This window comes from Acinonyx jubatus, chromosome B3 (assembly GCF_027475565.1).
Source record: "Acinonyx jubatus isolate Ajub_Pintada_27869175 chromosome B3, VMU_Ajub_asm_v1.0, whole genome shotgun sequence".
NCBI classification, from domain to species: domain Eukaryota; kingdom Metazoa; phylum Chordata; class Mammalia; order Carnivora; family Felidae; genus Acinonyx; species Acinonyx jubatus.
In genome coordinates, this window is record NC_069386.1 from 9,941,824 (window position 1) to 9,963,623 (window position 21,800).

Consider the following 21,800-nt stretch of genomic DNA (forward strand, 5'->3'; position numbering starts at 1 on the left):
TTAACTTTGCGAGGCCACTTGTCAAGTGTTTACACCAATCCTGGTGGGTTTTGAGGCAAAAAAATAAATCGAACGATGCTACAATTCATAATAAAGCTGTAAACTTGAATAGTGGACAGATTTGCAGGCAAAAACAATCAAATATGTAGTTGATTGACTTTGTTGAAGTTAAAAATATGATTTCAAAAAAGGGGATGGAGTGACAACTATCTGAAAGTTGAATGTCAATGAATTGTTGATTCATTTGCCCCCAGACCCCATGCATCGGGTGAGAGATCTTCCCATAGTGACATAAAACGACTGAAGCTTGTGTATCATTTTCTTGCAAAGCACAAGCCAGTCAAGTTTTCTTCTCCCAGAAAATTGCAAAAAAAAAAAAAAAAAAAAAAAAAAAAAAGAGAGAGAGAGGTTTTTCTTATGAAATTGATTAATTTCATCACAGAGAGACCAATACTACAAAGGAATCATTTAGAGAAGCACTCTTCAAATAAAAAGAAGCACAATTACCCTACTGCTAGAGTGCTTGAAAAAACATCTTAAAGAGTTCATGACAAACATTGTGTGCTGCAGGACCCGGAGAGAGCTATTGACGGAATGGCGGTGTTATGACAGAGTTGCATGCAGAATAAAACTGATACAGTACAATGTGGAAGAGCAGGTGCACTGCCCGAGAATTCAGGGAGGCATCTGACTTTACATTTGCATATAGCCACGGAGGGGAGGTACTCGTTTCCTGGGCCACTGCAAAACGCGACCACAAGCTGTTCCGGAGGCCAGAAGTCTAAAACCAGTTACACTGGGCTGAAAACCAATGTGTTGGCAGGCCACACTCCCTCTGGAGGCTCTAGGGGAGACTCACTCCTTGTCTCTTCCAGCTCCTGGTGGCTGCCTGTGACATATAACCACCGATGCTTTTGCATCATTGGTAAGCACCTCATGCTTTCCTTGGCTCGTGACAGCATTGCTCCGATCCCTGCCTATATCCTCACATTGTACATCTGGATTATCCAGCATAATCTCCTCATCTCTGGATCCTCAGTTGGATCACATCTTCAAAAACCTTCCTGGGTAAGGTAACATTCATAGTTTCTAGGGATTAGGTCCTGATATCTTTGGGGGCTGCCTTTTGGCCCACTATAGGGGCAGACTAGGGGTCACTGTGGTATGTATATGAAGAAGTGTGCGATGACTTTTTATTTTGTTTATTACTGAAATTGCATGTTTCAACAGGAATTCTTAAAAATGTTTATTTATTTTCAGAGAGAGAAAGAGCGAGCAGGCAAGGGGCAGAGAGAGAGAGAGAGAGAGAGAGAGAGAGAGAGAGAATCCTAAGCAGACTCTGTGCTGCCATCGCAGAGCCCAAGGTGGGGCTCAATCTCATGAACCATGAAATTGTGACCTGAGCTGAGATCAAAAGTCGGTTACTTAACCGACTGAGCCAACCAGGCTCCCCAAGAGGAAAGATTTTTAAAAATGTAATCAATCATACTCTGTGGGCCATGATGTCAAGTTAAGGAGAGTTTTTGGGAAAAATACTGATGGAGCACCAGCTGGCTTACAGCGAGAAAGAGCTTTGTCAACCGAATCAAGGAGGTGGCTCTCGAGTATCAAACCACAAAATGCTTTCTCACAAAGAGTAATTGGTTAAGAGTAACTTAACCGTATGACTCCTAATCTTCACTAAGCACTGAAGGAAATGCTGAAAACTGTGAATAAGAACAAATCATCTTCTCATGCTGACGGGGGATGCACACAGTTAGGGCAACACTGCTTTTCCCCAGTGAGCACACTGTTTTGGGTGGCGAGATAGTACACTTCTGTCTTTGAAACAAGAGATACTGATTGAATCTCAGTATCTTGCATAGTGTAGATTAGAGGTCTAAATGATCACACGAGAGGCAAAATACCTCTAGGGTAAACACCCAGGACAAGATAGCAGGATTTCTTTCAGTAGGCTGAACTGTGGTTCAGGGTTTGCTTGTGGACAGTTAGACTGTTGGCCAATAGTTAATGATTTTCTTCTCTTGTTTGATAAAGAATGAAGAAAAACAAGATAGGTTGTTTGATATGAAAAAAAAATCTACATCCACATTCACACACTGTGGTGCAACATGAAACAATACTTTCTAGAGCCATAGTCCATGAAAGAGTGAAAATGGTCTGTTTTCAAAGTCATCTCCCCCAGAAACATTTATCCTCTGACTTTCAGATGTGATTTCTGGTCACTGTAGCATCCAACAAGGCAGGGAAAGTAGCATCCAGGGAGAAACTGCTTCACGTTCTTTTTTTTTTAATTGTTTTTTTAATGTTTATTTATTTTTGAGAGAGAGACAAAGCGTGAGCGGGGGAGAGGCAGAGAGAGAGACACACACACACAGAATCCGAAGCAGGCTCCAGACTGAGTTGTCAGCACAGAGCCCGACACGGCACTTGAACTCACAAACTGTGGGATCATGACCTGAGCCAAAGTTGGACGCTTAACAGACTGAGCCACCCGGGTGCCCCACCACTTGGTGTTGTTTTAAAAACATAATTTAATTTGTAATTTAAAAAGCCCAATTGTATTGAGGTATGACTAACATGTAAAAAGCTGTATGTGTTTAATGGACGCAACTCGGTGAGTTTGGGGAGAAGAACACACTTGTGAAACCATCACTATCATTAAAGCCATAAACATGTCCATCACCTCCCAAAGAGGAAACCACTTCCATTTTTATTGGATTTCCAAAATTTGTATAAAAGAGGCATCAAACATTTGTTAAACATCAAACATTTACTAAAACCAGTGGTCCGCATTTGTGCTGAGCAAGCTCTAAGTTCTCTGCACATGGAAACATTTGAGAACTATTCCCCCATCTAATCCTACTCCAAGGGAGGCACTGGGGGAAAAAAGATGAACAAAACAATTTATCAAGGATTTGAAATCTAACTGGACACGGAATACTGGAACAACAAGGCAGTGTGTGATTGTAATTGTACAATTGGCTAGTGTAGTGTAATTGGCTAGTATCAGTTAAGTAGCAGAACTGAAGCCAGGAGAGGGTTTTTCAACTGTATCACTGTATCAGTAGTTTTTAAAAGTATGTAAATTTAGCATGGAAAAACTTAAACAGATACAAAAAAGGAGGTGCCTGGCTGGCTCAGTCAGTTAAGTGTCCAACTCTTGATTTTGGCTCAGATTATGATCTCACCGTTTGTAGGATTGAGTCCCACATTGGGTTCTGTGCTGACAGCATGGAGCCTGATTGGGATTCTCTCTCCCTCTCTCTGCCCATTCCCTGCTTCCTCTCTCTCTCAAGATAAATAAACATGAAAAAATATATGTATACAAAAAAGAAAAATATTATATGGTGAGCCATCATGTACCCATTTCACAAATTCAATAATGATAAAAATCCACGACCATTCTAATTTCATCTACATTGCCAACTGCTTCTTCCCACCCTACTCCTTGGATTATTTTTGAAGCAAATCTTAGACATGCTATTTTATTCGCGAATATTAATCACTGTCTTTAAAAAATATGTGATTTGACAGAAGTCCTGTAATATCATTAAATAACATAAATTTACTACTTTCCAATCTTGAATATTCAATAGTGTCCCAAGTTTTCCTGATGGTCTTGTAACAATGTGCATATGCACAAGTGCGTGTCTGTATGTGAATGTGCTTGTGTGTGTATATGTGTGTGCTTGTGTATATTTATACGCATTTGTATGCATATGTATATGCATGTGCGCATGTGTATATGTATGTGCATGTGTATGTGTGCATGTGTATGTGTGCATGTGTATGTGTATGCTCATGTGTATGTGTGTGCATGTTTATGTGTGTGCATGTGTATATGTATGTGCATGTGTATGTGTGGTACATGTGTTTATACTTGGTTTATTGGAATCAGGATGCAAACAAGGTCCATTTATTATATTTTATTGATTTATCTCTTTAGTGTTTTTTTAATGTATAGGTTCCCTTTCCTTTTTTTTTTTTTTCCCTTTCTGGCCTGACCATTAGGAAAAAAATTATGTGGTCAAATTGATCTATTTTTATATTACTGTTCCTGGATTCTCTGAAGACATCCCCACTCCCTGGTTAGATATATTCACCCTTGTTTTCTTCTGTCTGATTTCGTATTTTACATTTAAACCTCTGATCTGTTTGAAATTTATCCTAGTGTATGGCATGAAGAATTGATCTAATTTTCTATTTTCTCAAATGAGTTTCCAAATTTCCTAGTGCCATTTATAAAATGTTCATCCCCACAATGACCTTTTTAATTTCTTTATTTACCCTGTTCTTTAAGGGAGAACATTAGTGTGAGAGAGATGAACCAATATCATTCAGACATTATAACAAATAAGGCAATCCATATGTACTGACATGTCTCTCATATATTAAAGTAAAAAAAAAAAATAGAACAATAGGCATTATGAGTCAACTTTTGTTTAAAATTACTGATTTATATATAAGTATATGTAGAATAATATATATTTATGTGTAACATAAACAAAGCATACACATATTTATGTGTAACATAAACATAAAATAGTGTGTATTTATTTAATACATAATATATGTATATTGTAGATATATTTTTTACATATAAAATAATATATATTACATATATAAATGAAATATTTGGAAGAAAATTCTTCAAACTGTTCATTATGGCCAATAATGGCTTACTCTAGTGGTGGGATAGAGGGGGTAGAATTTTAATTTTGTTCTTTGTATATTTCAGTATTTAGTTTTTACAATGAGCATGTGTTTGCTTGCAAAAATCCACATCTGAGCAAAATAGGCCTTTAGCATATGCTGAACTTCATTGAACAAATGATTTTTGAGTTCTGTGTGCTAGGTTTGCTTGTATGCTTTTCCTACCCCATATTTTCAAATCATCCACCTGCTCTGTTTCTCAGTTTCCTCCTCTGCGAAAAAAAGAGAAAGCTTCAGAATGCCCTCAGGGTGGATAATTAGGAGACCTGGAGTCTTATCCCCACGAACCCCTGGCTAGTTCGTGAACTTGGGTCGGTGGCTGGCTTCTCTGACCCTCTGGTCTGCACCCATTAGGTGGGGGCTTGGAGCAGACCCTCTCTGTATTGTAGTGTCCTTGTCCGGAATTACGTGATCTGAAAATATTTACAACACACTCTGCATGTGTCATCTGGCCAGTCCCATTCCAGCCAGGCTGGACCTGTTCTGGTAAGTTCCTGTCCATCCAGCCTGGCTGGTATATAGTATGAAAGAGCATCTGGGGTGCCTGGGGGGCTCAGTCGGTTCAGCCTCTGACTTTGGCTCAGGTCATGATCTTGCGGTTTGTGAGTTCGAGCCCTGTGTTTGGCTGTGTGCTGACAGCTCAGAGCCTGGAGCCTGCTTCGGATTCTGTGTCTCTCTCTCTCTCTGCCCCTCCCCCACTCATGCTCTGTCTCTCACTGCCTCTCAAAAATCAATAAAAACATTAAAAACATTAAAAAAAAGAAAGGGCATTTACTCTGTCAGGTTATGTCTATTCTTCAGACCAGGATAGTGATTTATTTAATTTGTATTTAATAAGTATCATAGTTAGCAGATGCAATTCCTTTCTTTTTAGAAAGTTATTAAAAAGGGATTATATAACACCCTTGAATCACAGGTTTTTATCTTTTGGGTATTGAAGTTATTCTATTTTCTTCAACAACTTTTTTTTCAGTAATATGTTTTTTTTTTTTTTAAGTTTATTTATTTATTTTGAGAGAGAGAGAGGAAGGGACAGAGCGCGAGAGAGAATCCCAAGCAGGCTGCACGCTGTCAGTGCAGAGCCCAACGTGGGGCTTGATCTCAGGAACCACGAGATCATGACCTGAGGCGAAATCAAGAGTCAGACGCTCAACTGACTGAGCCACCGGGTGCCCCCTTTTGAGTAATAAGTTTCTAATATAGCCTTTTGTGATTTTCTGAGGGTGGTGTGATTGCATTATAAGTGCATCGACTTAAGCAAATTCAGCTATATGTGTGTGTTTCTAGAGCTTATTGTTTATACAGTATGGAGCGTACATGCAAGCTGACTTCCTTGTCTGTGCTTAGCTGAAAACATAACTTTGTCCCAATGCCAACAAGAGTTATTGGTTGGATGGCTCAGTGTATGGCTGAGTACTGTGTTTAGCAGACAATTAAAGGAACCAATTTTGACTGTGATTTTTTTTCACATAGCAAGCTGCCATTGGAAGCTAATCCTAACAGTAAAATACATTTCTTTTATGATATACATTCATTGCAGAAACTTAAAAAAAATATAATAGTAGAAGAAGCTGAAAGGCATCTCTCACACTTCTACACAGAGATAACAATTGTAATGATTGTTAAGGGTATATTACTCTCCCAGTATTTATTCGATGCATGGATTTATGTGATGGGATATAAATTGGAGTTACTAGTGTAGGTACCTTCCCCCACTGCGTTCCCTTGTACTCTACCCTGGGGCCATCCTTCACTCCTCCCTCTACTCCATCACTTCTTAGAAGTTTGACAGTTGCTTTGTGAAACTCATGTCAGAATTAAAAGCCTTGAATGTCCAGCTCTGGGATGTGAATGTTTTGAAAGTTCATGTCCTGATGAGTTCAGTGCATCACACTGACTGGGGGTAAACAGATAGAAGGGAATAGGTGCCAGGTTTCCCTCTCTCACAGGAGATGAGGAATCCCCAGCCTGGGGGAAGGCTTTGTGGGGACACAGAGTCCTTGCCAAGAGAGACGTGGGCAGGGCTGGCCCTCAGAGGACCCCACACGGAGCCTCTGCCTTAGTGAACACCATCTGTTGCCAGCCGTGGGGAGCCTTGGGGAGCTGTGTCAGGGCCCAGTGACCATTGTGTCCCATGTGAGTAAGTATTTGTATTACCAGTGCCAAGGAGCTAAGTAGGTGTTCCCTCCCTGCCATTGTGCTCGAAACGCCCACAGAGATCAGCCAGTGGGTTTTTGGCATATTGATCAGCTGGCATGAGTGTTATCCATCTGTTCCCGGAGACACTGCTAGTCTCCATGTGAATTACCTTGTGTGGCCAGTGTCTGCTTCATTGGTCAACAACACTTGGGAGCCCAGCTGGACAACTGGAGGGTTGGTGGTGAGATCATATGGAAAGACCCAGCCGTGGTTCTTTGGTGGAATTGTGTTCCATCAACTCTCTGGGAGTACCTGCCCCATCTCTTAAATACCCCAAATCAGGATCATACTGTAGGGCCTATCTGGAGACCCTGCCTTTCCACTTTATAATCTGATCATACGCTTTCCTCCTACAATTGAATATTCTCCCAGGGAGTGATTTTAATGGTTTCAGAGCATGTGCCTTCACCATGATTTGCTTTCAAAATCCCCTCTTGTTGGATGTTATGGTGATTTCCAGTGTTTTGCTGCTACAAATAATGCAATAATGTATTTCCTCGTGAAATCTTCGTGTGAGCGTCTCTTCACAAATGGCGAGCAATCACGAGATAAATACTGTGAACATTATTGTCTGGGTTTTTGGCCTAACTTTTGGGATTATGAGTGGCCCATAAAGAAAGCAGCAGAGGCCCCAGCTGCATTGCAGATGGGCAGTGTTCGCAGAGGCTCAATATGGACTTAAGCCACCGGTGGGGGAAGAAAGGCAGACACAGGAATGTAAGATTGCCATGGAAACACGCTTCCTGGCTAAATATACATCGTGGTCTCTCAGAGTCTGTGATGACCTGTGTATGTGAAATGAGGTCCCACTCGTCACTCAACAGTTTCAGACAAGACTGTAGCTTTCAGCAGCCTTTGCCTTCTACTCTATGACTCAGAAGTCCACATGAACAGAAAAGCCATGAAAATAGTAATACTCTGTTAACTGATGGCTGCACTTAGAGAATCAGGTCCTTCCAAATCAGTGAGCTTTGCGTTATGCATCACGGTGCGACAAAGTCACACTTCTCATCATCCTTTGGGTTTGTGGGGCAGGAGGACTAGGAGCAGAAACCCAGGAAGATGACAGATTGGGAGGGTCGAAATTCTCTTCTCAGTGTTTTTAGTGCAGAACAATTTCAATCAGTGCCAGAGAACAGGAGCGTGTTACTCATCAAACAACTCAAGCAGGAGGTTTGAAGAAGCCCAATGCATGAGTTTGATTTTTCTCCTCTTTGCTGGTAAGAAAAGGAGAATGAGAGAATTTTAACATGTTTTATCTGTTTATGTGTAAGGAACACATACTCATTATAGGGAATCTGGAGAATACAGAAAGATATAAATAGAATTTATTTTTATTTTTATTTGTTTATTTTTTAAATTTTTATTTATTTATTTTGAGAGAGAGACAGACAGTGAGCAAGCAGGGGAGAAGGCGAAAGCACGGAGAAGGAGAAAGAGAGAATCCCAAGTAGGCTCTGTGCTGTGGATGCAGGGCTTGAACCCATGAACTGTGAGATTTTGACCTGAGCCGAGGTCAGGCACTTAACTGCTTAACCGACTAAACCACCAGGCACCCCAAAATAGACTTCATTTTTAGTTATTTATTTTTTAAAAATTTTAATGTTTACTTATTTTTGAGAGAGAGAGAGACAGACAGACAGACAGAGCGTGAATGAGGGAGGGCTCCAGGCTCGGAGCTGTCAGCACAGAGCCTGAGGTGGGGCTCGAACTCACAAACTGCGAGATCATGACCTGAGCCGAAGTCGGATGATTAACCGACTGAGCCACCCAGGTGCCCCTCTTCCTTTTATTTTTAACTTATATGTGTCTTTATATCTAAAGTAAATTTCTTTCTTATTAATGACATACAGTTGAATCTTGCTTTTTGATCCACTCTGTCAATTTTTATCTTTTAATTGGTGTATTTAACCATCGACTTTTAAAGCGATTATTGATACAGTTGCATTAATATCTACTATATTTGTTTCCATTTTCTATCCATTATCCTTATTCTTTTTTTTTTGTCTTCCCGTATTTGTGTCTTCCACTTTTTTCCTGTCATTTGTGGTTTTAATTGAGCATTTTATATGACTCTGATTTCTCTCCTTTCTTAGCATCTCAATTAGACTTACTTTTTTTTTTTTACTTCTTTTTTAAGTGGATGCCCTAGATAGAGTTTGTAATATATACATTTACAACAAACCCAAGCCCACTTTCAAATAACTCTATATTGCTTCATGAGTAGTGCAAATACCTTATACTAACAAAATATTCTTAATTCCATCCTCCTGTGCCTTGCTTGTACCATGTATCGTTGCTGTCATTCACCTCACTTACACAAACTCAGGCTTTTCTACGCAATTGCATATACTTATGTATTTACGTTAATAATAATGAGCATCCAAAATCAAATATTGTTGCCACTTGTTATTTTTAGCGAACTGTTATCTGGTCAATTAAGAGTAAGAAAAATAAAAGTTACTTACCTTCATTTGCACCTTTTCTAATGGCCTTTCTTTATGTAGATCTGAGTTTCTGACCTATATCAATTTCCTTCTGCAGGAGGAAGTCGTCACGGACGTGACCCCTGGTTGCCCCTTAACCTGACCCGGGGTATCCGAGGCTCCTCCCTGTTCGTGGAACATCCGGCCCACTTGCCGTTCCGCTGTGGGAGCCGTTCAAGGACGGAGTCTCGAGAAAGGTGCTGTTGAGACCGTCTGGACGGCGCGCTGAATGCAGATGGCAGAGATTTGGTGACGCTCAGGACGGGCGCAGAGATGCACTGGTCCTGTGGCCACCCAAGACAAGCCTCGTAGGTAAATCCCCTTGTGCGTTAAACCTGCCACCTTGCAGCCTGAAGTGGCGGCTTCGTTCTCGGGTCTGTCCTTCCGCTGAGTGTATGGGGGAGCCTTCCATTTCACCTGGGACGCTCCTGAGGTCTCCATCCAGCACCTTCTGCCTGAAAAACGTCCCCTCATCTATATCTTGTAAGGCAAGTCTACTGGTGACAAATTCCCTCAATTTTTGTGTGTCTGAGAAAGCATTTTTCTTCACTTTTGAACGATAATGTCTCAGAATACAGAATTCCAGGTTGGTGCTTGCTTTTTTTTTTTTTTTTTTCCCTCTCGACCTTCCAAATATTTCACCTCTTGCTTGCACGGTTCTGGAGGAGAAGGTTGATGCAATGGTTACCTTGGTGCCCAGTAGATGAAGTCTTTTTGTTTTTGTTTTTTTTTTTATTTTCCATCTCTGGCTTCTTTCAAGATTTTTTTCTTTGATTTTCTGCAGTTTGAATATGATATGCCTAAGTATAATTTTTCCCCCATTTACGCTGACTGTTTCCCAGATCTGCAGTGTGGTGTCTGATATTAATTTAGGGAAATTCTCAGTCTTTATTGCTTCAAATATTTTTTCTGTCCTTATCTGTCTTCTCCCCTTGGTATCCACGTTGCTTGTACATTATATATATATATATATATATATATATATATATATATATATATATATATATATTTTTTTTTTTTTGGAATTCTTGCCTCAACTGCCTGATAAATTTTTTTAAATTGAAGCATAGTTGATACACAATTGTTACATTAGTTTCAGGTTGCATATTACACCTTTTGTGGTTGTGCTCCAGTTCTTGGATATTTTGTTATGCTTTTTCAAAGTTTTGTTCCCTTTGTTTTTCAGTTTTCAGTTTCTATTGGCATGTCCCCAAGCTTGGAGATTCTTTGCTCAGCCATGTCCAGTATAGAAACGAGCCCATCAAAGACATTCTTCATTTCTAGGGCGGTTTTCTTTGACTTCTAGCATTTTTCGATTCTTTCTCAGGATTTCCATCTCTCTGCTCACATTATCCACCTGTTCTTGCGTGTTGCCTGCTTTTTCCTGTAGCGCCCTTTGCATATGAATCATCGTTGTTTGTACCAGCCTCCCTGCAATGCATGAGTGTGTTTTTGAGGTTTGCTATGTCTCTTTGCCTTTCAGTATGCCTGATAATTATTTGTCGAAAGCTGGACGTGCTGTGCTGGGTAAAAGAACAGCAGTAAAGAGGTTTTTCGTAATGTGGTGGTCAGGTACAGGTTACGTGCAGTCTCAGTCTGTTAGCAAGCCTGCACCCATTGGCTGTGAACTTCACAGGGGACCCTCCGTCTCCCTCTTCCTTGCTTAGGTGGGGCAGGATGACTGAAGTTAGGTATTTCCCTTCCTCAGGGTCACTGAGGCTCTGGCTCTGGCGAAATAGTTTCTCTTGAGGACGGGTCTAGTGAAGAACAGAATGGTCTGGCATATTTCAGAATGGCCCCATTTCTCCCTCCCGTTGCCAGAAGCCATGAGGGGACTTCTCCATCTTCACTGCGGGAACGTGGTCCAGCCTCAGGAGGGAAAACTCACAACAGGGAGGGGATCTCCCCCACCCCATGACTGGGTCCCCTGGAGTTTTTATCTTGTAGACTTTGCCATGCTAAACCTCCAGCAAATTCATCAATCCCAGTTCAGGGTTTCTTGCCTGGACGCTGGTTTCTGCAGAGGTTTTCCCTTGCGGGTTTCTGCTCCTGTAAGTTGTGAGTCTCTGTATCTGTCTGATGGTCTCTCCAGCTTTGGGAGTAGCGGTTTGCCCCGTGACCTCACTTCCTGGATGGATCCAAGAAGGATTTCTCAGTATGCTTCGTTTTTCATTTGATGTTAGGACAGAGTGGTGATTTCCGAGCTCCTTCGATGCCAGGCTGGAAACTGGAAGTCTCAGAAGTATATTTTATAAAATGTCTGTAGACATCCCTATGAAATAGGAACACTGCTAACCATCTTGATGCATTTTCATATATAAGTGCATATATACATTCAGTCTGTATACATATAATTCATACACTCATATATAATATGTGTAACTGTTTTCACAAATGTTGATTGAAGTCTGCACAGCTTTGTATGTAGACTTTTTTTTTTTTTGACCTAAGTCACTTTTATTAAAATCCAACTTAAATATATACACTCATAAAGACCAGTTCTAAACACCTAGGCATTATAGCTTGTTTTAAAAACTGGTATTTCATTTTATTTATTTATTTATTTATTTATTTAAATTCAAGTTAGTTGACATAAAGTGTAGTCTTGGTTTCAGCAGGAGAACCATTGACTCATCTCTTACCTATGACACCCAGTGCTCATCCCCAAAGGTGCCCTCCTTAATGCCCATCACCCATCAGACTTTTAACTTAATTTCTATTTGTATTTTTCTCTATCACTAAATAATCTTGTTAACAGGAGTTAACATTTAATCATCTGCGTGTAACTAAAAGATGAAGTGTGGTAGAAGACCCACCCATGAATCAAGGAAAGTTGGCTAGAGAAGAAAGGGTCAATTGTTTGTGGCTCTTGATGTAAAATTATTTTAGTGCAGTTAAAAAATGCATATTCAGTACTCTGGCCCTCCTGTCTGGATTGAGGATACAGATAAATAGAACATAGACTTTGGCTTGAGGAGTGCATATCTAGCTAAGGAGAAGGTGACAGTAAATGATAGTTAATGATAGTAAAAAATGGCGAGTGCCATGGGGTACGTGTGCATATGTGGTGTAAATATATGACAGAATGTTTGGGGATGAGAGGACAAGGTACTTTACCCACTCTGGGTGGCTTCCTTAAGCGTTGCAAATGAGCTAAGTTTTTTTTTTTTTTAATTTTTAACGTTTTGTTTATTTTTCAGAGAGACAGAGCATGAGCAGGGGTGGGGCAGAGAGAGAGGGAGACACAGAATCTGAAGCAGCCTTCAGGCTCTGAGCTGTCAGCACAGAGCCAGACTTGGGGCTTGAACCCACCTACTGCAAGATCGTGACCTGAACTGAAGTCAGCCACTCAACCGACTGAGTCACCCAGGCGCTCCACAAATGAGCTGAGTTTTTAACAATGACAAGAATTCACCCCAGTGAATAGCAGGCTGAGGAAGCCAGGTAAGTGAATTTTTTAAATAAGTGAAATTTACTTACCTCTTTTAAGTCACAAAACTTTTTTTTTTTAATTTTTTGTAATGTTTATTTATTTTTGAGAGAGACAGAGATAGACTGTGAGTCGGGGAGGGGCAGAGAGCAAGGGAGACACAGAATCAAGCAGGCTCCAGGCTCCCAGCTGACAGCACAAGCCTGATGCGGGACTAGAACCCATGAACCATGGGATCGTGGCCTGAGCAAAGTTGGACGCTTAACCAACTGAGCCTCCTATACAAGCTAACCTTTGTCCCATTCCTTCTAAGATAGGATTCTTTGACCATAGTCAGATCGGTAAGATGTGGCTTCCCCAGTGATTGACATATGGTGGGTTCTGCTCTACATAGAAATTATACCTGTGAATTTTCTGTTCTCTTTTCAAGAAGAACACAAGACTTTGAGACCAAAATGAGCATAATAACTGAGGAGGAGCTTGGTACCTCCTACCAATCCAGTTCTTATTTTTTCCTACATCAGTGCACCTTGAATTTTTATTAGCCATCCAATGCCGTGCCTGGTTCCACACCCCAGCTTCTCATAGGCTGACCTCTACTTAGGACGCTTAGCTGGCTTCCTGAAAAATGTAGCTTTTGATTTTTTTTAAATTAGAAAAATGTTTTCAAGAAAGTAAATATTGAACATAACTGCAGCGTATGAAAAGTGAGCGTCTCTGCTTGAAGCAAGGTGTGTGTGTGTATATATGTACTGAAACATCCAGAGCAAAACCCCTTAGCCTGCCTTCCTCCTGGAGGACCTGAATACATTGACACACTATTGACTCAGAACAGAGAACTGTGACAGAGGAAAGGACTTGCAGACGGTTTAATTAAATTGTCTAAACCTCTCATTTTAGAAATAAGAACTCTAAGAATTGTCAAGGCATTGTAACTTGTCTTCTTTTGGGGAATGGGACTAAATGATTTCTCAGGCATTTCTAAAATTTCTGATGATATCATCCCACTACAGTGCTTTTTCCCAGAAAGGAACTTGTGACATGTTGGCACTGTCTTGGGCTTCCACTCAAGAAAACGTAGTGATATGATGACAGGTATGCAGTTTATTATGGTTGGAGTACATTCTGTACATGCCACACTGTGAAAGCATTTTCTTTTTTTTTTTTAATGTTTATTTATATTTGAGAGAGAGAGAGAGAGAATGGGGGAGGGGCAGACAGAGAGGGAGACACGGAATCTGAAGCGGGCTCCAGGCTCTGAGCTGTCAGCACAGAGCCCCACACGGGGCTTGAACTCATGAGCCAGGAGATCATGACCTGAGTCGAAGGCAGACGCTAAACTGATTGAGCAACCCAGGCGCCCCTGTGAAAGCATTTTCTATTCATTATCTTAAACATTTTTTAAATTGTCGTAAACTATATTTTATGTATATAAAATTTACCATTTTGACCACTTTTTAAAAAAGATTTAAAGAATGCTTTTTATTTATTTGTGTGTGTGTGGGGGGGAGGAGCAGACAGGAGGTGAGAGAGAGAGAGAGAGAATCCCAAGCAGGCTCCTTGCTGTCAGTGCAGAGCCTGATGTGGGGCTCCATCCCACAAGCCGTGAGGTCATGACCTGAGTCGAAATCCAGAGTCAGACGCTCAACCGGCTGAGCCACCTGGCACCCTTACCATCTGAACCATTTTTAAGTGTATAGTTCAGCGCCATTTGGTACATTCCTGTTGTTGGGCGACCATCTCTACCATCCATCCCCAGAACTCCTTATATTTTGCAAAACCAAAATTCTACTCACTAGACAACTCCCATCCTCCTCCCCCAGCCCTTGGCAGCCACCATCCTACTTTCTGTCTCTACAAATTTGACTGCTCTAGGTACCTCCTATAAGTAGAATCATATACTCTTTGTCCCTTGGGACTGGTTTATTTCACTTAATGTAATGTCCTCAGGTTCATCCATGTTGTAGCATGAGTCAGCATTTCCTTCTTTTTTAAAAAATAATTTATATATATATTTTTAGTTTACATCCAAGTTAGTTAGCATATAGGGCCACAATGATTTCAGGAGTAGATTCCTTAGTGCCTCTTACCCATGTAGCCCATCCCCCTTCCCACAACCCCTCCAGAAACCCTCTATTTGTTCTCCATATTTAAGAGTCTCTTATGTTTTATCTCCCTCCCTGTTTTTATATTATTTTTTCTTCCCTTATGTTCATCCGTTTTGTCTCTTAAAGTCCTCATATGAGTGAAATCATATAATTTTTGTCTTTCTCTGACTAATTTCACTTAACATAATACCCTCTAGTTCCATCATGTAGTTGCAAATGGCAAGATTTGATTCTTTTTGATTGCTGAGTAATATTCCATTGTATATATATACCACATCTTCTTTATCCATTTATCCATTGATGAACATTTGGGCTCTTTCCATACGTTAGTTATTATTGATAGTGCTGCTATAAACATTGGGGTGCGTGTGTCCCTTTGAAACACTACACCTGTATCCCTTGGATAAATACCTAGTAGTGCAATTGCTGGGTCGTAGGGTAGTTCTATTTTTAATTTTCTGAGGAACCTCCATACTGTTTTCCAGAGTGGCTGCACCAGTTTGCGTTCCCACCAGCAGCGCAAAAGAGATCCTCTTTCTCCACACCCTCCCCAAAATCTGTTGTTGCCTGAGTTGTTAATGTTAGCCATCCTGACAGGTGTGAGGTGATATCTTGTTGTGGGTTTGATTTGTACTTCCCTGATGATGAGTCATGTGGAGCATTTTTTCATGTGTCGGTTGGCCATCTGGATGTCTTCTTTGGAGAAGTGTCTATTCATGTCTTTTGCCCATTTCTTCAGTGGATTATTTGTTTTTTGGGTGTGGAGTTTGATAAGTTCTTTGTAGATTTGGATACTAACCCTTTATCTGATATGTCATTTGCAAATATCTTCTCCCATTCTGTTGGTTGCCTTTTAGTTTTGCTGATTGTTTCCTTCACAGTGCAGAAGCTTTTTATTTTGATGAGGTCCCAGTAGTTCATTTTTGCTTTTGTTTCCCTTGCCTCCGGAGACGTGTTCAGTAAGAAGTTGCTGCGGCCAAGATCAAACAGGTTTTTGCCTGCTTTCTCCTCGAGGATTTTGATGGCTTCTTGTCTTACATTTAGGTCTTTCATCCATTTTGAGTTTATTTTTGTGTCTGGTGTAAGAAAGTGGTCCAGGTTCATTCTTCTGCATGTCGCTGTCCAGTTTTCCCAGCACCACTTGCTGAAGAGACTGTCTTTATTCGATTGGATATTCTTTCCTGCTTTGTCAAAGATTAGTTGGCCATATGTTTGTGGGTCCATTTCTGGGTTCTCTATTCTGTTCCATTGATCTGAGTGTCTGTTCTTGTGCCAGTACCATACTGTCTTGATGATTACAGCTTTGTAATACAGCTTGAAGTCTGGGATTGTGATGCCTCCAGCTTTGGTTTTCTTTTTGAAGATTGCTTTGGCTATTCAGGGTTTTTACTGTTTCCATACAAATTTTAGGATCATTTGTTCTAGCTCTGTGAAGAATGATGGTGTTATTTTGATATGTAGATTGCTTTGGATAGTATCGACATTTTAACAATATTTGTTCTTCCTATCCAGGAGCATGGAATATTGTTCCGTTTTTTTGTGTCTTCAATTTCTTTCATAAGCTTTCTATAGTTTTCAGTGTGCAGATTTTTCACCTCTTTGGTGAGATTTATTCCTAGGTATTTTATGGTTTTTGGTGCAATTGTAAATGGGATCGATTCCTTGGTTTCTCTTTCTGTTGCTTCATTGTTGGTATATAGGAATGCAACCAATTTCTGTGCATTGATTTTATATCCTGCAACTTTGCTGAATTCATGAATCAGTTCTAGCAGTTTCTTGGTGGAATATTTTGGGTTTTCCATATAGATTATCATGGCATCCACGAAGAGTGAAAGTTTGACCTCCTCATGGCCGATTTGGATGCCTTTTCTTCTTTGTGTTATCTAATTTCTGAGGCTAAGACTTCCAATACTATGCTGAATAACAGTGGTGAGAGTGGACATCCCTGTCTTGTTCCTGACCTTAGGGGAAAGCTCTCAGGTTTTCTCCACTGAGGATGATATTAGCATTGGGTGTTTCATGTATGGCTTTTATGATCTCAAGGTATGCTCCTTCTATCCCTACTTTCTTGAGGGTTTTTATCAAGAAAGGATGCTGTATTTTGTCAAATGCTTTCTCTGCATCTATTGAAAGGATAATGTGGTTCTTATCCTTTCTTTTATTTATGTGATGTATCACATTGATTGTTTTGTGGATATTAAACCAGCTCCGCATCCCAGGTATAAATCCAACTTGGTCGTGGTGAATAATTTTTTTAATGTATTATTGGATCTGGTTGGCTAATATCTTGTTGAGGATTTTTGCATCCATGTTCATCAGGGAAATTGGTCTATAGTTCTCCTTTTTACTGGGGTGTTTGTCTGGTTTTGGAATCAAGGTAATGCTGGCTTCATAGAAAGAGTTTGGAAGTTTTCCTTCTACTTCTGTTTTCTGGAACAGCTTCAAGATTCAAGAGAATATGTGTTAACTCTTCGTTAAGTATTTGATAGAATTCCCCTGGAAAGCCATCTGGCCCTGAACTCTTGTATTTTTTTTTTTTTTTTTTTGTGGCAGATTTTTTGTTACTAATTCAGTTTCTTTACTGGTTATTGGTGTGTTCAAATTTTCTATTTCTTCCTATTTCAGTTTTGGTAGTGTATATGTTTCTAGGAATTTGTCCATTTCTTCCAGATTGCCCATTTTATTGGCATATAATTGCTGATAATAGTCTCTTATATTGTTTGTATTTCTGTTGTGTTTGTTGTGATCTCTCCTCTTTCATTCTTGATATTATTTATTTGGGTCCTTTTCTTTTTCTTTTTGATCAAACTGGCTAGTGGTTTATCAATTTTGTTAATTCTTTCAAAGAACCAGTTCCTGGTTTCATTGATCTGTTCTACTGTTTTTTGTTTTGTTTTGTTTTTTTGTTGTCGATAGCATTGATTTCTGCTCTAATCTTTATTATTTCCTGTCTTCTGCTGGTTTTGGGTGTTATTTGCTGTTCTTTTTTCCAGCTCTTTAAGGTGTAAGGTTAGGTTATGCATCTGAGACCTTTCTTCCTTCTTTAAGAAGGCCTGGATTGCTATATACTTTCCCCTTGTGACCACCTTTGCTGCATCCCAGACGTTTTGGGCTGTGGTGTTATCATTTCCATTGGATTCCATGTACTTTTTAATTTCCTCTTTAACTTCTTGATTAGCCCATTCATTCTTTAGTAGGATGGTCTTTAGTCTCCAAGTATTTCTTATCTTTCCACATTTTTTCTTGTGGTTGATTTCGAGTTTCATAGTATTGTGGTCTGAAAATATGCATGGTATGATCTCAATCTTTTTGTACCTGTTGAAGGCTGATTTGTGTCCCAGTATGTGATCTATTCTGGAGAATGTTCCATGTGCACTGGAGAAGAATGTGTATTTGCTGCTTTCAGATGAAATGTTCTGAATATATCTTTTAAGTCCATCTGGTCCAGTGTGTCATTTAAAGCCATTGTTTCCTTGTTGATTTTCTGTTTAGAGGATCTGTCCATTGTTGTAAGTGGGGTTTTGAAGTCCCCTACTAATATGGTATTATTATCAATGAATTTCTTTATGTTTGTAATTAATTGATTTATATATTTGGGTGCTCTCACATTTGGAGCATAAATGTTTACAATTGTTAGGTCTTCTTGGTGGAAAGACCCCTTAATTATGATATAATGCCCTTCTTCATCTCGTTACACTCTTTATTTTGAAGTCTAGATTGTCTGATATAAATATGGTTATTCTGGCTTTTTTTTGGAGACCATTAGCATGATAGATGGTTCTCCATCCCCTTACTTTTAATCTGAAGGTGTCTTTAGGTCTCAAGTGAGTCTCTTGTAAATAGTACATAGATGGATCTTGTTTTCTTATCCATTCTGTTATCCTATGACTTTTGATTGGAGCGTTTAGTTCATTGAAGCTTAGAGTGAGTACTGAAAGATAGGAATTTATTGCCATCATGTTGCTTGTAGAGTTGGAGTTTCTGGTGTTCTCTGGTCCTTTCTAGTCTTTCTTGCTTTAGTTTTGTTGTTGTTGTTGTTGCTGTTGTGTTGTTGTTGTTGTTGTTGTTGTTGTTTTCTCCCCTCAGAGAGTCCCCCTTAAAATTTCTTGCAGGGCTGGTTTAGTGGTCACAAACTCCTTTAACTTTTGTTTGTCTGGAAAACATTTTATCTCTCCTTCTATTTTGAATGACAACCTTGCTGGATAAAGAATTCTTGGCTACATATTTTTCTGATTCAGCACATTGAATATATCCTGCCCCTCCTTTCTGGCCTGCCAAGTTTCTGTGGATAGGTCTGCTGCGAACCTGGTCTGTCTTCCCTTGTAGGTTAGGGACTTTTTTTCCCTTGCTGCTTTCATGATTCTTTCCTTGCCTGAGTATTTTGTGAATTTGACTGTGATATGCCTTATTGATGGTGGTTTTTTTTTAATCTAATGAGAGTCCTCTGTGCTTCCTGGATTTTGATGTGTGTGTCTTTCCCCAGGTTAGGATTCTGCTATGATATGCTCACATAACCCTTCTACCCCTTTTTCTCTCTCTTCCTCTTCTGGGACCCATATGATTCTGATGTTGTTGCTTTTTAATGAGTCACTGATTTCTAATTCTTTAATCGTGCTCTTTTGCCTTAGTCTCCCTCTTTTTTTTCTCCATTATTCTCCATAAGTTTGTCTTCTATATTGCTGATTCATTTTTCTGCCTCATCCATCCTTGCCACCGTGGCATCCATTCAAGATTGCAGCTTATTATACCATTTTTTATTTCATCCTAACTTTTTCTTCTTTTATCTCCAGAGAAAGAGATTCTAATCTATTTTCTATCCCAGCTAGTATTCTTATTATTTTGATTCTAAATTCTGGTTCAGACATCTTGCTTGTATCTTTTGTTGATTAAGTCCCTGGCTGTCATTTCTTCCAGTTCTTTCTTTTGGGGTGAATTCCTTTGTTCCATCATTTTGAAGGAAGAAAAGCAATTAATAAGGTAAAAAAATTAAAATTAAAAAGTAAAAACAACAGAAAAAATTAAGTAAATGATGCTAGATCCTAGGTGTGTTTTGGTCTGGTTGTGGAAAGGAGCTTGATAGATTAGAGAAAAAAGGTAAAGATAAAGAAAAGAAAAAAAAAAAGGAAAACGTTTGAAAATTTGAAAAAATGAATACAGTGAGATAGAATAAATTGGGATGATGGAAGTAAAATTTGAAAAATTTACAAAAATAAAAAATATTGTAGAGAAAAAAATTAAAGTATTTTTAATAAAAATGGAAAATAAAAATAATTTTTTCTCTTTCTGTATTCAAGAATAAGAAAAGAAAAGGAAAAGAAAAAAATGGAATAGATGGACCAGTGAACAGACTGAAATACGATTCAAATTACATCGATTTCCCCTAGAAGCCAAACTATGAAGCCCTTTATAGTCCAGAAACTAAGCAGGCAGAGAGACTTGTGTTCCTGAAGAGGTTGGCTCAGTTGGGCGGGGCCTAGTGTAACAGCTCCACTCTCCACTAGATGGCGCTGCTTAGCTTACTGGGGTGAATTGTTGTGGCACTTGTAGGTGCTAATGAGCATGCTCGGGAGTGGTGAAAAAGGTCTCACCCAGCTACCAGACTCTAGTATTACAACTCCGTTCTCCCGACCAGGAGTCGCACACCTGTCCTGTCTCCAGCTTCTGCCACTGCCTGCTTTGACACCGCCTGTGACCAAGCCATCAGGTTGCCTGGCGGCGCCTCCCTCCTGAGTTTCTCTCGGATGCCGCTGTGTTTCCCCACCCCTCACTTCTGAGGGACTGTGGCTTTGACCCGCTCAGCCCCTCTGCGGGAGGGTCTCACCGAGCACTGGCCGGGTGCCGGCGGGACTCAGGAACATTCACGGGACCGTGCTGCTGCCCATGCCCAGAGACTGGCTGGGTGCTAGCCCGCCCCAGAAAAAGTTCATGCGATCGTGTAGCAGCAGCGTTTTCAGGGATTATGGAAAATCACAACACACATGTGGTACCAGGTTTCCCATTTTATGTCCTTGTTCCAGCACCAGTGAATGTGGTTGTTCTCCACAACACAATGGGTCTGCTGGGACCATTGCCTGTGGGATGGTCACACAGCCTCTACCAAGGTCCTCCCAGCAGGGGGACCTCCTCTCCCTGTGTGGCCTAAGGACCCTGAGGACCTAGCTCTCCGTTCCTGGGGATTCACCCTTCCCACCAGAGCTCTGCCAGTTAATGAGCTGTGGAGTTTCAGACTCTGCTCTCCCCCTGTTCATAGAGTCTTAATGGAATTTAAACGCTCTCCTTTCTCCTTTCTCCATTTTTTTGTTCAGTCCCTTGCATACTCTTTCTTTTCTCTCCAGCCGCCTTGAGGAGAGGGATGCTTTCCCGTATTTCCACCCCCACCTGCCATCTCCATCCTCTCTCCACAAGGAAAAACAGCTCCCTGCCCTCCGCAGCTTCTCTCTCCCCCAGTTCACCTCTCTGCAACACGTACCCGCCAAGTTCTGTGGTTCAGGTTGTGCAGATTGTTGTGTTAATCCTCAAATCAAGTTTCTAGGTGTGCAGGATGGTTTAGTGTTGATCTGGCTGCATTTCAGGGATGAGAGATGCAAAAACAACTTCCAGGCTCTTCTGCCATCTTGGCCTCTATAGAGCATTTCCTTCTTTTTAAAGGCTGACTGATAGTCCATTGTATGTGTAAACCACCTTCTGTTTATCCACTCATCCATTAATGGACACTGGGCTGCTTTCACTGCTTGGCTATTGTAAATAATGCCGGTATAACTTGGGTCTAAAAATATATCTTCAAGTCCCTCCTTCCATTTCTTTTTGGGCATATGCCCATAGGTCAAATTGCTGGATCAAATGTTAATGCTGTTTCTTTTT

The 21,800-nt window shown here is 40.3% G+C and overlaps 1 protein-coding gene across 1 annotated transcript in view; it reads left to right on the forward strand.

Moving 5' to 3' along the window:
* Positions 1 to 810: 810 nt before the first annotated feature.
* The window catches only part of SV2B (synaptic vesicle glycoprotein 2B), a 219,370-nt gene continuing 198,380 nt past the window's right edge, over positions 811 to 21,800 (forward strand). The window contains exons 1-3 of the mRNA XM_027067989.2: positions 811 to 925; positions 9,460 to 9,713; positions 12,602 to 12,845. The gene's annotated coding sequence lies outside the window, so the exon portion shown is untranslated. The remainder of the gene's footprint in view (positions 926 to 9,459; positions 9,714 to 12,601; positions 12,846 to 21,800) is intronic.